The 17,262-nt window shown below is 36.0% G+C and overlaps 1 long non-coding RNA gene and 1 pseudogene across 1 annotated transcript; one reads left to right on the forward strand and one right to left on the reverse strand.

The window, feature by feature from the left end:
• LOC113050138 (ankyrin repeat and SAM domain-containing protein 1A-like) overlaps window positions 1-9,970 on the forward strand; it is a 28,823-nt pseudogene extending 18,853 nt beyond the window's left edge.
• Window positions 9,971-16,384: 6,414 nt separating this feature from the next.
• On the reverse strand, window positions 16,385-16,846 carry LOC113051078 (uncharacterized). Its single transcript, XR_003276841.1, has 2 exons — window positions 16,713-16,846; window positions 16,385-16,635 (listed from the first exon to the last, which is right to left on the reverse strand). It is a non-coding gene; the product is annotated as an uncharacterized LOC113051078 (long non-coding RNA).
• Between the last annotated feature and the right edge of the window lie 416 nt (window positions 16,847-17,262).

Below are 17,262 nucleotides of genomic sequence, written 5' to 3' on the forward strand. Positions count from 1 at the left end.
CACATCTCGGCCTCCGAGTGCCGCTGCTACAGGCTAAACGGTTTTTCTCTCCTCAAACGCCATCCTTTGTCGGCAGATGCAGCTGGGAGCCGCGTGCTGGAGCAGTCGGTGGGGGAGTGGTTGGAACACGTGGGCTTTCCTCAGTACGAGAGCAAACTGCTGCTCAATGGCTTTGATGATCTGCGCTACATGGTGAGTGGCTTTTGTGTGTGGGGATTGATTGACACACCAGGTTGGTCATGGGATGTGGTGAGTTGGAAATAGGATAAAAATAAACTTTTTTGTATCCTCGATGTAGATTCAATGCATTATGTTTCTTTATTTTTATTATGTTTTATTATTCTGTGATATTTAATTGCTATAATGGAATAAAATCCCAAATTCTTACTTTTATAATTGAAACAAAAATATCTTAACATTTTATTTTCCAAATAAAAGGATATTTTCTTTTAAAGGGTAGCCTACTTGCCATATTAAGCATTGCTTTGCATTTTGAAATGCTATACGCCACGTAACAATATTTTAAACCTTATTTGTTTTTATAAGTGTTGTATAATTATTGATTAATTTTTATGATCTAAGAATACAATAAATATTTATTTATTTAAAACATTTAATTTTAAATATTGCAGGACTATCTAAGTGAACTGCAGAGCACTTTTTCAAAGTGATGAAAAAGAAATTGTTATTTAATTTCAGTCACAGTACCTAAAATATAATTGTGTATAAATAGATAAAGTCTATTGGATGAAAATGAATGGTATATTTAAAGTTATCATATTCTGTGGATAGATTCTTGTAAACGTAAATAAAGCAGAAACAAATGAGAATATGCATATATTCAGGGGAGTAACGTGATGGAAGATGAGGACCTCCAGGAAATTGGCATCACCGACCCAGGCCACAGAAAAAAAATCCTTCATGCAGCGAAAAGCCTTCCAAAGGTAGTGTGTTTCAGTCCCTAAATAGCATTTGGACACTATGTGTGAAACCAAGTGCCATTTATTTTTAAAAGGGTAGCACACTTTTCAAGCACACATATCATGCAGTTCCACTTAAAATGACCTTGGGACTGGTTGGTTAAAAGTCATTGCAAATATATCTCAGAAAAGTGACGTTATAGCTCTTAAAAAAAGATTTAGTTTTGCATTTGGTTTGATATTTTGTCACATCACATTCAGACATTTTACGTGTTACTTAAGTGCCCAAATGTCCCTCCTGGCTTCTCAGAGTGAGTGATATATGCTATGCAATTTTAATTTGAGACTTTGAGAATGTATTTTCTCCTCCTTTAGGTGAAAGCTCTGGGGTGTGACGGCAGCACCTCTCTGTCTTCATGGCTGGAAACTCTAGGTCTTGGAGAGTATCTGCACAACTTCTTGTCTAGCGGCTACCGAACCCTGGACTGCGTGAAGAACCTGTGGGAGCTTGAAATTGTTAACGTAAATGTGCTTTTTATGCTGGTGTGAACTTTTGTGTTACGTGCGTACTGTGATCTGATGCACTGACATTTTTTCCCTATGCAGGTGTTGAAAATTGGCCTTCTTGGTCACAGAAAAAGAATCATAGCCTCGATAGCAGAGCGACCGTATGAGGAAGCACCTTCAAAATCCAACCGCTTTTCCCAACTCAAGGTAACTCATATAATTTAGCATCATTTAAGTCCTAAAATGAATTAAAAATTTCAATGCATGATAAAACAACAAATAGGTTTTACCTTGCTAATGTTTATCAGATTCAGGACTTGTTGTCTCAAAATACGTCACCGCTCAGTTATATGGATCCGTACACCAGTCGCTCCATGGATATGTTGTTTCCGCTGGGAGAATCAGGCAGAAAGAGCCGAGCGTTGGATCAGGATGGCAGTATTTCCCTTCGCTCCTTCGGTGAAAGATCGCGCTCCCATGTAAGCACCTCTGTGACTAAGATCACTATGATTATAATGACTCCTTTCAAGTAATGAATCACATCTGAGTCATTCTTTGATAAATGTTGCAAACCGTGTCTAAGATAGTTCTACATAACATAATAAAAAAATAAATCTTCTTTTTCTTTATTTTCCATTATCAGGTTTTACTAATAATGGAATTTTTATTATTTTTATTATTTATTGTTTTTATTATTTTTTATTAATTTTTATTATTTGTTTTTATTATTTGCATTTTTATACATTTTTGAGTTATTTTAGTACATAAAGGTAAACTAAATTAAAATGAGAAATTGTTCCTTTGCAACTAGCTGAAATAAAAATACTATATAATATAGTTTTTTTAGACCTAAGTAACAGAAAACAAAAAGTATTGCTTATAATTTAAAATATTTTTATTCTTAATCTTTAAATAACTGTTTTCTCTTTGAAGAAGCTTCTGATTTTTGTCAAATTTGTCTAAAATTCTGAACATTTCTGATCAGTTGTTTTGGTGTGTGCTATTTTTAATACTAAAAGTGAATTTTTCGTGAAACATATTAAGTAATGTTTACGATTTATTGTTTAATGTTACTATTATTTTTGTTTCCACATGCTCTCTAACAAATGAGTTTAACCGGTTATGAGGTCTTTGTGAAGAATTCATTCTTGAATGAATGAATGAGATATTTCTATAGCGCTTTCTTGTGTATTGCTGAGAGAGAGCCAATTCAGTGGATGGGGATTATTAGGAGGCCATGATTGACAAGGGCCAGTGGAGGGTATTTGGCCAGGACACTGAGGTTACACCCCTACTCTTTACAAGAAGTGCCATGGGATTTTTAATGACCACAGAGAGTCAGGACCTCAGTTTAACGTCTCATCTGAAGAACGGATGTTTGTGCACCACGGGACACACTAACACAGTCTGAACACCACAGAACACGAATAATTCATAATTCATAAATCATTTTTGAATAATTGAAACTCATTGTTTTTAAATTAATGGAGAAACAATATTAAAATGCTGCAAAATGCCATTAAATATAACTCCACTTTGAATATAAATATACAGTGTGTCTTTTTTTAGTTGACTCAGACTGCACTTTTTGTTTTCCATTAGGACCGTCATGTGGATCGACATTCCCGTCTAAGTATTCGCCCTTCCAGCCACTCTGCCACATACACCACAGTCTCCACCTGGCACCATCACCCTGAGAAACTCATCACCGAGTCCTGCGTTTATGAGGCTAGAGTAAGTCGTTTCCTGAGGATTTGTCAGTTTATACACTTCACAATCTAGACTTATGACACTTTTACTGATAGGAATGGATTGCATCTGAATTAAATACATAAAAATGCAATATTTCAAAAGGAATAGTGCACCTATAAATTAAAATTTGTTGAGAATTTATGCATACTCAGGTTATCCAAGATGTAGATGAGTTTGCTTCTTCATGGGAACAGATTTTGAAAATGTAGCATTCCATCGCTTGCTCATCAGTGGATCCTCTGCAGTGAATGGGTGCCGTCAGAATGAATGATAAATACATCACAATAATCAAAAGTAATCCACACAACTCCTGTCCATCAGTTAACATCTGGAGAAGTGAAAAGCTGTGTTTATTAGAAACAAATCCATAATTTTGTACTGTAATAATATTTCATGAAATTGTAATTTATTTTATTGTTTATATTTTATATTAATTATGTATTTTACTATTCCTCCCATGTAACATGATTACATCAACAAGTGAATAAATATACATTTCTGACATTCTGAACAGTATTTAGGGTCTGTGATCATCCGAGACCTACGAGGAATTGAATCTACACAGGAGGCCTGCGCTAGAATAAGGGTACACACACACACACACACACACACACACACAGACACAGACACACACACATAATTATATATATTATATATATATATATATATATATATATATATATATATATATATATATATATATATATATATACATAAGTCAGTATGCTATTATTTAATGTCTTAAATTGTTTTGTGAAAAAATTATGAATTCTTGCCTTCTAATGTTTTCCAGAAATCAAAGGATCACCGGAAAGGTCCCGTCATAAAACTGAATATCACCTACAGAGGAGTCAAATTTGTTGATGCAGCATCCAAGGTAGGAGGAGTTATCTAGGTAACGGCCAATACATACCATCACTTAAGTCAACATTGGTTTCCTTTAGTGTAAACCAGGAGAATTCGACTGTTTCTCATTACTAGTGGTGTCTGCTAAGCCATCACTATCAGAGTTAAGATTTGTAACAGGACAGTACCCTGTCCTGCACTATTTGTGGCACGGACATGAATGATAGATTAAGGTTATATATGGTTACATCGGCTTGTGTGGTTATGAATTAGTGAAGTGCTCATGTTTTTAGCAGATGTTCTAAAATTGTGATGGACTCACTGGATATTTTTGTACTGTTGCAGGTGATGGTTGCAGAGCATGATATCCAGAACATCTCGTGTGCGCCCAGGATCCAGATGATCTCTGCACATTTGCTTACATCACAAAAGATCTGAAGTCTGGTTACCCACTTCTGCCATGTCTTCACTACAGTAGAAGTGGTGGGTGCTGTTCATATCTGCTGTTTTATAGGCAAACCGATTAGGGTTAACAGAGAATAGGTTTCTTCATGTCAACAGGAAACCATATATTTATTTTTGATATTATTAACTTTTATTTATTATATATATATATATATACACACACACACACACACACACACACACACACACACACACACATAAATATATATATATATATATATATTAAATAATATGTATTTTGTTATCTTATATGCAGTTTTACTATTTTTAATTAGATAGATAGATAGATAGATAGATAGATAGATAGATAGATAGATAGATAGATAGATAGATAGATAGATAGATAGATAGATAGATAGATATTATAGTATTATTTATCTCATTTAATTTATTTCTGACGTACTGAATTGAATCTACACAGAATATTAATGTAATTACATTTTACATGAAATCTACAAGATATAAATTATATATTTAATTAAGTTTTTTTTTTCAAATGTATTATTTGTTTCTGACACTGAATTTACACAGGATTTTAATTTCATTTTTAATTTATTAGATTTTTTATGCCCTTATCTCTCTGACCTTTATAATTGATACAGTGTACTCGTTTATGTAAATGAGCTCTGTTGTGATTGGCTGTCCTCTTGACATGAGAAAACAAGCAACACTTACAGGTTGCAGTTTGACTGTCAGGTCCAATATAGTTTTCTCTGCTGCCTTTTATAGCCTTACTGAAAGTGAAGACACATATTGTGTAATTATTTATTGACTCAGCTAATGGCTGTTCCCCGTACAGACACAGACCTATGAGATCATCCTGACGCTGGGACAGGCGTTTGAGGTGGCATATCAGATGGCTCTCCAGGCACAGAAGGCCCGTCGTCACAGTTCATATGCTGGCCCAGCCTCCGAAAACATAGAAACCAAGACCACCAGGCCCACCTCTCAGTCCCGCAACAGTATGCGCCGCTCCACCGTGAGTATGAGTTCAGCTCATGATTACTTTAATTGATTACTTCAGAAAATTGTTCTCCCACAGTTTGAAGAAAGTAGCATTTACAGTATTGCACTTACAATGGAGATCAAATGTGCAGCTTATGTGTTTGTGTTCAAATAAACTTCTTCTGATTCTGTACAAAATTGTGTTTCAGAATTGGGTTTGTAATGTTGTCTAGTGGGATGTAGTTTGTTCTACGTAAATGTCCCATATTAGTATCCTTGTGCATACTGTGTGAAAATTACCCGTCTGTTTAATGCTAATAAGTCTTTTCACTAAAATGTATTGCAAAGCATTGTCCTCCATTATAAAATGCATCACTCTAAACACAATTTTTGCTTGCTTATACAAACTGTGGGATGAGTCAAAATGATTTTCTGTGTTAATCAACAGCTTGTCACAGATGCTTTTGTTGAAAATACCCAGAATCGATAGACTTCAATCAAAGTTAATGTCATGTTTAATGAGTGATTCACAATTTCTCAAGGTTTTTTCTAAATGTCTTAAGGTCCTTCATCACAGATAGTTTTTACAAAGCATTATTTTCTGGAGTTTATATATTCTCATTTACACAGCTGCATTTGCATTTATGTCAGTTTAAATATGGCATCAACTCTAACGAAAGTCAGTTTTAATCACAGCACAAGCTTAATTCCTATTTGTGTCCAGTTTATTGTGGGATTGATTTTTAATAGCTTAATTTTTTGATGATTTTAAGTGTTGATTAGTTTCAATTCATGGGTCATTTCTATTCTGCAATACCGTCTGAACTTTTACGCTTGTGTTTCTAGTAAACGATAGCAAATGTTCAGACATTGGTTTTGGTCAAGTGCAAACTTTATTAAATATGATGCAATTATTTACAGATTGCAAGACAATAAACATGATGGAAATGAAGAGCTAATGTTATCCATTGTTGATTAATGATGGAATTGTTATTAATGAGGTTTGAAATATCGTACTCATTTCTGTAATATCAAGCTGGATTGAATGTTTTAGAGTGAGACAGCAGATATAAATAAATCGCCAAAAACATTCCCTAGAAAACATATTGATTAGAAAAGAAAGAAAAATGAAGAAATGCCAAGAATAGTTTTGAATACGTTTTTCATGTTAAAACATCTAAAACCAAGTTAGTGAAATCATTTAAAATTCCCCTTCATGTTCAAATGTGATAAAAGATCATATGATTTCCATCTTTAAAACTGTTCTTTATTAAGACATATATATGAATGTGTGGTAATAATGTAATGTATTATAGGAATGACCCACATGATCCATGGAACAGGTTTAGTTGTGTCAAAGAGGTGTCACCTCCAGTCCCAATGTGACCCTGGAGCACAAAAGCAGTCTTAAGTCGATGGGGTATATTTGTAGAAATAGCCAAAAATACATTGTACGAGTCAAAATTATTGATTTTTCTTTTATGCCAAAAATCATTAGGATTTTAAGTAAAGATCATGTTCCATGAAAATATTTTGTACATTTCCAACTGTAAATATTTTAAAACTTGATTTTTGATTAGTAATATGCATCGCTAAGAACTTCATTTGGACAACTTTAAGGGCCATTTTCTCAATATTTAGATTTTTTTGCACCCTCAGATTCCAGAAACCATACATCAATTGAAATATTATTTATTCAGCTTTCAAATTAATGCTGAATAAATTGACCCTTATGACTGTTTTTGTGGATCAGGGTCACACAGTATATGTCTTTATTTTGTTGCCGTAATCCTGTAATCTCTGTGCTTCTGCCCGGTTCTCCTTCCCAGGGTGCACCTGTGCTTGAATGCTGCTGCTGTTACTGTCACACGTGCTCCACCCACCGCCCCTCCTACCTCCCGCTGCCCTCTATCAGCCCTGGAGTTCAGGTTCTGCTCTCTCTCTCTCTCTCTTCCTCACATTCCAGCACTCTTCTTCCTGCTACGTCTCTGGTTTTCTCTATCTTCCCTGCCACTTATTCACTTTACTAATTTTCCTGTTACGTTCCCAGTTTTCCCTGTTATCCACCTATGTTTCCCTCCCCCATATACATTTTTGGTTGACACTAGCAACGGGTCACAACTTAAAAATGTGGTATGAGTAAAATCGTTTAAGGAGTTTAAAGGTTGCAATCATGTACAAAATCCAAGGATGAGAATATGTTGTGTCATTGGCAAATTCTTGCTTTGGCCTGAGGATGTGCTCGACATGTCAACAGAATAAATATAGGTTTGTTTAAACGAATCTCACAAAACCTGTCAAGAACATACCTGTCCGGATGATATTTCACTCCAAAAGCAAATAAGAAATTATTTTTTCATAAAAGTAATTATGCCTTTGTTGTAAACATTGAATTGTTTTGCATTGCGACATTATTTTGAAGACAATTAAGAATGAATAAAATGGCAATTTACTATTATATGTGCGTATACATTTTTTATTTATTTTAGTATTTTTACTTCATTTTAGTGAATTTAATATTACTTAATCCTAACAATAAGACAAATTACTATGGTTATTAAAAATGTGTGCATAATTGTATTGTGCACAAAATAATGTCACAGTCCAAACTCTCGTGGATCGTAGGCTTAATTTTAATGTTTGCAAAATGTAATTTCTAAATGGATCTTGGAGTGAAATGTGACCCAGACATGTTTTCGGGGGAATTATTCAGTTATACTTCACAGATCACTATATGGTACTTCAATTGGGTTCACCATGCCTGGAGTAATGTCTTCAAAATGACCAGAAAACAACATTTCATAAAGTGGAAGCAAAAGTTTGTCGCCTAACAATGTCATTGAGAGGACTTTTCAAAAACAAAGTATTGCATTTTAAGCAATACTTAAAATGTTGCGTCAGCAGCAACATTGGAGACAGCTATCCTACATTTACACTTTGTCAAATTCAAAACGTTCACTTTTTTTTAAAACGACTTGAAATGACAGTATCAGGCGACCTCTTTAAACAACGCTATTTTTAGATTGTGTGCAAACTCAATTCACGAATCCATTCATCTGTTAACTTAGCAGATAGACTGAGCTTCTGTTTGTGAATAAACGCTCAAACCATCATCAGGTCCAGATATCAGTGTTGTTGTCTGTGGTGATGGTGTTCATCCTCAACGGTCATCTCCTCACTTGTGTGAAATGTGGGTTTCCGTTGGCTGCCATTCTCTCCTGCAGTCTCACTCCTCGCTCCTGCTTCTCCGGCAGATCGACCCTCTGGAGCCGGAAATGGACCTGCAGTCCCTGGGCAGCACCAGTTGGCTCTACGAACCACGGGAGTCCTCCAGGCCTTCGAGTAGCACCAAGTATGAGACCACCATATTTTGAAGCAGGGCACGGCCAATCCTTGTCCAATCCCGCCTGCTGCCCTATTTCAACCCCAAAACTCGAGTGCCCTGTGCCTTCTCACTGTGATTTGTAGCCTCCCTCAGGGCAAGACTACTTCCCACTCCAGTCTCGACCCCGGCCCTTGCCTGCATTGCTCTCTCGGAGAGCCGTATGCCCCCACCTTCCCTTTTTGCCGTATTGACCGATGAACAATTTCTGGAATCCCTGGATTTGCCGTATAACCAGCCTCCTCTAACTCTTCCGTCATGGTCCGAAATCGCCTCTGAAAGCTGCCCTATTTTATACATTACGCTGAATGTTTACGGTTCGGTCCCTCGTATCAGAGGGTTCTCTATCAGAAAACCTCCGAACTTGACTCGAACACTTGTAGCATTTCTACATCACATCTGGATGGACATGTCAGCGGAACTTTATTAGAAATGAGTAGATCCATGAACTCTCTGCCTGCAACAGCAATACTAGAACTGTTTTTCAAGTTTACACGATCATGAATGCAACGCAACGCAGCTTCCCATCGCCGCTCGTCCAACCCTGTAGCACTAGATTACACCCGCCACCCCTTCAGTTCTTCACTTGGGTCTGTCATCTCAAATCACATCCAGTGCTTCCTTTTGTCTTACCAGGCATCTGCAGCTCTGTGGCCCTCGGAAGAAGAGAGCGTTTAGAGGTTTGGAATTGAAATGCAAAACGGTATTAATGGGAAGAGTAGAATACAGCCCAAAGAAAATGGAATAACCAAGACAACATTGCATTCTGTTTTCTCGTTGGAATTTAATTGTCATTTAAATCTAATAAGGGAATCCATTTGGTTTCGTAAAGTTCTATATTTGTAACTTTACATTGTTAACATCACATAGTAAGTGTGTGTATAACCTCTATGTTCATTTTGTGATTGATGATTTGTTCTGTAAAATTGTTTACCTCTGAGATTTTCCACTACAAAGTAATTTGCAGAGAGTATTTTCGTAGACATAAAAATAGTAAATGTTACTACTTTCAGTTGCTAAAAAAATTCCCACAGTGACAATTGTCTTTAGAGAGAAGATAATGAAGCCAAGAAAAGAAAAAGCACTAAGAAAAAAAAGGCTTATGCATATTGTGACAATGTACTGAAAGTTTTGAAAACCACTCTAAGTTTGCGCCACTTTGTTAATTCACAAAAAAAAAAAAAAAACTTGTGTATTAGACATCTGCTGTTTTACTTTGGCTAAATGGCACAAGTCAATTTTACATTCTTGATGTTTTATGCGTTGTCTTGTTTCATGTTCCACGTTCACACTGCGGCTAAGTACGATTTTTTTTCACTCATAGTTTTAAAGGAGTAACAACCACATTTGTAAACCAAATTCACACACAGAACATTTAAAGGGACAGTTCACACAAAAATTTGTAATCCTATCATCATTTACTCAACCTCAAGTTGTTCCAAACCTGTATGATTTTCATTCTTCCGTTGAACACAAAAGAAGATATTTTGTTGCTAGCAGCCAGTGACTTCCACAGTATGGAAAAAAATATACAATGAAAGTCAATGGCTGCCTTTAACTGTTTGGTTTGCTAACATTCTTCAAAAGATATATTTAGTTCAACGGAGAACATTTTATTTTATATATAATTACATAGATCAGTGTTTATAACCGTTGTTGCTATGGTGAACCTTGTCAGGCATTTTGCATTCAGAAAAGACTCCTGTATTTCGTACACATACAGAATGATAATTCAGGAGATTAATTTCTCATTTAAACGCTGTTGTTGCTTCCCAAACATTGCAGTGTGAACATGGCTGGTTTTTATCGTGTGGAAAGGACCGTTCGCTTGAGGTTGATTCTGGATGTTAAGTTACTTCTGAACTGCACTGTTTGTCTCTCATGTCTGGTTTTATGGAGTTATCTGTTAAAGTTGTGCTAATTTTTTGTGACTGTGTTGCACATCCTCAACTTCCAGACATCACAATCATCCTCACTCATTAACAAACATCGTTTGCCATCGTTTTGTCCCATTTCCTAAATCAAGATTGCCAAAGAGGCTAACTCAAGATTAATTTCACTTATGATGTCACATCCTGTAATGTGAACTTTGAGTATTACTTTTCAGAAATGCTGTATCACATTTTGAATATTTACAATTTAATTAGCAGTCCTGTCTGGGCTCTGACAACTTTATAGAGATTTTAGAGCGTTCCCATTTCTGAATTCATATATTTTTCCTTGTGTAGCTGACTCCACCTTTCAAGTTTCCGGACACCAAGGTGTGAATTGAAGGGGACTCAGGTGAAACTTTATGTGTGAGTCCAAATGAGGAAGAAATTGAGTGAGTATGCAAGAGAGAAAGAGAAATGCAAAATTAGCACTTAACTGCCGTACCAAACAGACTGTCCAAAGTGTCTCCTACTGCAAAAATAAACTTGAATACGGACATTACTCAGCCGATAAACAGATTTGCTGGTGATGAGGAAATGGACGTTACACATCGATAATAAAATATGAATCAGCATGATATTCAGTTTGACTGATTCTCACAAAGCAATGTCATATTTCACCCCAACATCAAAAGCAAGATGCTTGAAGCAAATTAATCCTGTTTTCAAGACTATTAAGATTGTTTGCATTGCAGGCATTCATTTCTAGAAACACTTTGCTGGAAATTCTGTAACATGGGCAGAAAACATTATAATTACTGTATTAGAATCAGCATGAATTAAATATAGTACAACCAAGACGAATACTTAGAAATTGTACTCTATTTAATTATTTTCTCAGTATGGAAACAAGCATTTTGGGTTGTAATTTGCTTAATTTTCATGAAAAATCCTAAAAATAGGTTTTGTTTGCTTCTTATTTTGATTTTGGGGTAGAAAGGTGAAGTTTTTTTCATGAGATTCACTCATTTATGTTATTAAAAGCAAGCAAGCAGAAATTTGTGGAATCTCTGGAAAACTGGACTTCTCTTTCCTAAACACTGTGTGAACACTGTACGTTTAGTGTTGAATGTTTCCTCTTAAACTGTGGTTTATTTTCATACAGAGAAGGACTTTGTGAGGGACATTACCTAAAAATAATCTTTTTGGACTCACTTGGTGTACATTATAGAACTGCTTGGTGAAGATTTGTGCCATTTAATACAAAATGGGTCCAAATATGGACCTGAAATGGAAACTTTGTGGTTGAAAAGAAGTACTTTTATGTAAATCAGCAAAAATATTTCTACTTGTATGAGAAGCGTCCAGCTAAATCGAAATCAAACCAGAGGTTGATGCAATGATCTTACTGTGAAATAGCAAAGATGTAGCATACTTAGGCTATTGATTTGCCATATGAAAACAGAGCTGAATTAAATGTCACTTTATTGCCACATATCATAAAGCCTCGCATCACAACAAGTGTTTTATTTTTATAGTTAGCAGGTTCTTTGTCTTAATGGAAAAGAAAATGCAAATGAAAATATGTGCAGCTGTGGAACAGAATGATTTGCAGAAAAGGAGAAAAACTCCAAACCCCTCAGGCAACTTGTCCCTCGCTTCCTCTTTGAATTCACTTGATTTCTTTTGAACGTCACATAATTGGAGCAAATATTGACAAACGATTTAAAGGGTTAGTTCACCCAAATAGCAAAATTATGTCATTAATAACTTACCCTCATGTTGTTCCAAACCCGTAAGTCCTCCGTTTGTCTTCAGAACACAGTTTAAGATATTTTAGATTTAGTCCGAGAGCTCTCAGTCCCTCCATTGAAGCTGTGTGTACGGTATACTGTCCATGTCCAGAAAGGTAAGAAAAACATCATCAAATTAGTCCATGTGACATCAGAGGGTCAGTTAGAATATTTTGAAACATCGACAAAAAAAAAATTTGGTCCAAAAATAGCAAAAACTACGACTTTATTCAGCATTGTCTTCTCTTCTGTGTCTGTTGTGAGAGAGAGGTCAAAACAAAGCAGTTTGTAATATCCGGTTCGCGAACGAATCATTCGATGTAACCGGATCTTTTTGAACCACTTCACCAAATCGAACTGAATCATTTTAAATGGTTCACGTCTCCACTACGCTTTAATCCACAAATGACTTAAGCTGTTAACTTTTTTAATGTGGCTAACACTCCCTCTGGGTCAAAACAAACCAATAATTAGGGGTAATTCATTTACTCAAACAGTACATCGCCAATGACGCCATTACGTAGAGCGCAAAAGAACCGGTGAACCGTTTTCTTCAACGGGTTAATTGAATCGAACTGTCCGAAAGAACTACTGGTGATCTGAAAACCGATGCAACCGATTCTTCACTCGTGAACGAGTCAGTCTATTGTTCATTATCTGGCTCGGCCCTTTGTTCATCTTCAGTTCTCTCTTCACAGCAGTTCAGTCAGTGTACTTCTTGAGTAAATGAATTACTCCGGGATATTGGTTTGTTTGAAGGGAGTGTCAGCCACATTAAAAAGGTTAGCAGCTTAAGTCATTTGTGAACTGGTTCAAAAAGATCCGGTTTCATCAAATGATTTGTTCGTGAACCGGGTATCACAAACTGCTTTGATATGAACTCTCTCTCACAACAGATACGGAAGAGAAGACAATGCTGAATAAAGTCATCGTTTTTGCTATTTTTGGACCAAAATATATTTTCGATGTTTCAAAAAATTCTAACTGACCCTCCGATGTCATTGTAACGATATGAACTTCTTACTTATCGGGAAGAAGGAGGCGGGAACCGGCGCACAATCAAAATACATTTTAATAATCACAAAATAAATACAAATGTCCCAGGCCTGGTCCTCTCTCGTCCTTCACGGTCGTCACTCCAGTTTTATATCCTTCCATCTCCTACGTGGGACTCGATACTAGCGGTGGGGCTCAGGTGTAGCTCATCTCCAATCACTACACCTGGCCTCACTCCTCGTTCCCACGCCTCTCGGCCCCGCCCCACTCGCCACAGTCATATGGACTACTTTGATGATGTTTTTCTTACCTTTCTGGACATGGACAGTATACCGTACACAGCTTCAATGGAGGGACTGAGAGCTCTTGGACTAAATTAAAAGTATCTTAAACTGTGTTCCGAAGATAAACGGAGGTCTTATGGATTTGGAACAACATGAGGGTGAGTTATTAATGGCATAATTTTGCTATTTGGGTGAACTAACCCTTTTACACCAATTACATAAGTATCCTCTCTTCTTCCTGGTTGGAAAGAGTGTGAGGATGTCAGAAACACACCAGGATCAGGACAGAATGCTTGCACTTGACAACACAATATAAAACACAGCTGTTGTAAAGTGACTACGATTAAAGTACAAATGTACCTTTTGTCCTGAATGTTCATACTACTCTGTATGTTCATTCCATTTAATCCAAGAATAATCATTATACTCTCTCAATGCCATTGAACTAATAAATTCAATAGACCTTTTGCTCTGTTTTGCTCTTGTATTTCAATTGCATTCAATTTGAATTTAGCATATTCTGGCTTTGATTATAGTTAAATTCAAATATATATATACATATATATATATATATATATATATATACAGGTCCTTCTCAAAAAATTCGCATATTGTGAAAAAGTTCATTATTTTCCATAATGTAATGATAAAAATTAAACTTTCATATATTTTAGATTCATTGCACACCAACTGAAATATTTCAGGTCTTTTATTGTTTTAATACTGATGATTTTGGCATACAGCTCATGAAAACCCAAAATTTACTTAAGTAAAATTATATGCCAGTGTGGTAATAAAAATAATCTTAATGCAAATGGAAAACAAGATCATTCTGAGTGTCTATTACTAAGAACAAATCTACTACACATAAGGTTAAATACGACACATGAGAATAATGTCTTCAATGGTGTAGGCAGTAATGTTTTGGGCACGGAAAACTAGCTTTTAACGCGATTGATTGGGTTTGAGTCCGGCTTTTGCCAAGTTTGTTCTTCTCACTTTACCCATCACATGCACATTAGAATTTATTTTCAATAAAAAAAGAACAATCTGTTATTATTGCGTCCTGTTAATGCAAAATAATACTTATGTGCAAATGGGCCTAGTAGCCTATGTATCTGCCAGCATATTTGTCTTACTCCATTGGCAGATCATTTATAAAATAAGAAAAATGCACTTAAAATTTTATTAGTAATATTATTATTTTATATATATTTTTTGCCCATGAGATACCATAAAAAAGATTAGCTATTAGTTCATTAATCTAATATTCTTCCAGTTATCACCTATGATATTATAACACTGATAAGAATTACATTTGTATCGAGTCTGAAGTATGCAGAGAGCTTTTTGGCGGGAGCTTTTGTCATGGTGAATCATAATATCGGCACTCCATTGATAATGGCTTTTTATAGTTGTGGTGCACGCGCTTAACTCAGAGTCAGTCAATTTAGAGTTCATTAAACCAACTCATTTCAGCTGTTCTGTAACCGAAAACTCAGTTTCCCATCTCAGGGTAAGTCAACTCAGAGTTCAAGTTTAAATTCATGGTTGGTTGAACCTCCTTATTGAAACGGGCCCCAGGTGAATAAAAATCCAAAATGTAGTTTTTGTTATTTTAGTGAACTAAAACCCATCTTAAACAATGCACATCGTGGATTTCACACAAATTAAATTTTATGTAAATTATCCATGCTAACACACGTTTTCTTTTCTTTCTTTTTTAAGTAGACATTTCACTCTCTAGACTTATTTTTCATACTCAGAGTTTCAAAGTTTCTCACTCAAGTGGACATGATGAGACTGCAGAAAGCACATCTTATTTGCTTTAATTATTTTACAAACGCGCAACGTTTCCTTTTTTATCTCAGTGCACACAAATAAATGTGGAGTCTTTCTGGATTCAAAAGATTTATTACTTTTATCTGTATGACCAAAAATTACGAAATATTTTAAGGGCAAGTGAGAGCACCGCACCGCACCACTCAACCCTCTGTCAAATAGAATTGTGTTCAAAATTTTTGAAGCTAATTAAATGGCTTAGCTTAAAAAGCTAGCTCTTGTCGAAGAGTAGTTGGTAAGAGTAGGTAAGACTGGCGCCGCCTCGTGTTTGGGTGGGAATATGACCATTTTTTGACGTCAGTAATATGTGGTCTTAAAGTGTTTCAGAAAGGATGTTGCATGGTTAACAGAAAATTTACACCTTTTTTTGGAATCCAAAGCTCACACTTTTGAAAAACAGAGATCACAGAGTTATTAAGATATTGCAGAGTAAGTGAAAAAAAATCTAGTTGATATTCTGATAAATCTTGTTCATTTCTACATTCAATAAACTTTCTGCCCGGTTTTTGTCGTGTTTGAATTGCATTTGATTTTAGCATATTCTGACTTTAGGGGTTATCAAGACGTACATTGAATTTCGAGTCGAATGTTATACAAGCAGACCACATGAAAACATGGAGGAAAAAAAAAAAAAAAACATGAAAATCCACCTAACAGTACATAAAACTTCAATGTAATTGATGCACATCATACACAAACCCCTCACGCAAAACACGATGGTCTGTAAGAAATATGCAGAAAGCTAATGGAAGGTTCATTAATTTACAAGAAACCGTGATAGTCCGAGTCACTCGCATTTTATTGAACTGCAGACATTAACGCAGATGGGCAATATAACTCTTCGATCGACTTTAAAACCAGTGTGGATATTTAGCGGAGTCGCTTTCGGAGTCATAGCACGGTGGCTTTACATTATAGGTCGCACCATAGAAGATCTAATGGCCGGCATCATTGGCCGAGCGGGAGTTTGCATCATCCGAGGCCCAGGCATCACTTGCGTACTTCCAGCCGTTGGTGGCCTGATACTTGGACCTACAAGAAAGCCAGAGGATTAACTCAGATCGCATTTAAAAAAAAAAAAAAAACTCAAATTAACTAAGCAGCATTACCTGGTCCTCGAGGTATCATCCCAGGAGTAGTGCTACGGATCACAGGCGGGCCACCCATTGGTGATAAGGGTCGTATGAACAGTCCGTGCATGTTATTCCTTGTGAGCACTGGTGTGCGATAAATATCGGCCTTTAAATAATGCACACCTCGTCAGTAAAGACGGTTCTCTAATCAGCGGTAAATTCCATCAGGTGCTTGATTTCACAGAGCAGCTGTTGATCATCAGCGTGGATTTGAGCAGCTTGTGTGACATCAGCACTTGATGGAATTTACCGCTGATTAGAGAACAGTCTTTACTGACGAGATGCGCATTATTTAATGGCCGATATTTATCTTAGACCCCTACTTGTAAATTATGTTAATATTCAATCAATTCGTTAATGTAAAATCTCAATTTAGTGGTTGACCAACTGACTGTTGGAAAGCAAGGTGACAATGGCAATATCTAAATAATAAAATTTTATGTGGCATAAAAATTCTGAATCTAAATGTGTTAATATTATGTTAAGACAAGACATTGCAGGTGACCAGGGTAAAAAAACATAAACT

This window comes from Carassius auratus, chromosome 31, assembly GCF_003368295.1.
Source record: "Carassius auratus strain Wakin chromosome 31, ASM336829v1, whole genome shotgun sequence".
NCBI lineage: Eukaryota > Metazoa > Chordata > Actinopteri > Cypriniformes > Cyprinidae > Carassius > Carassius auratus.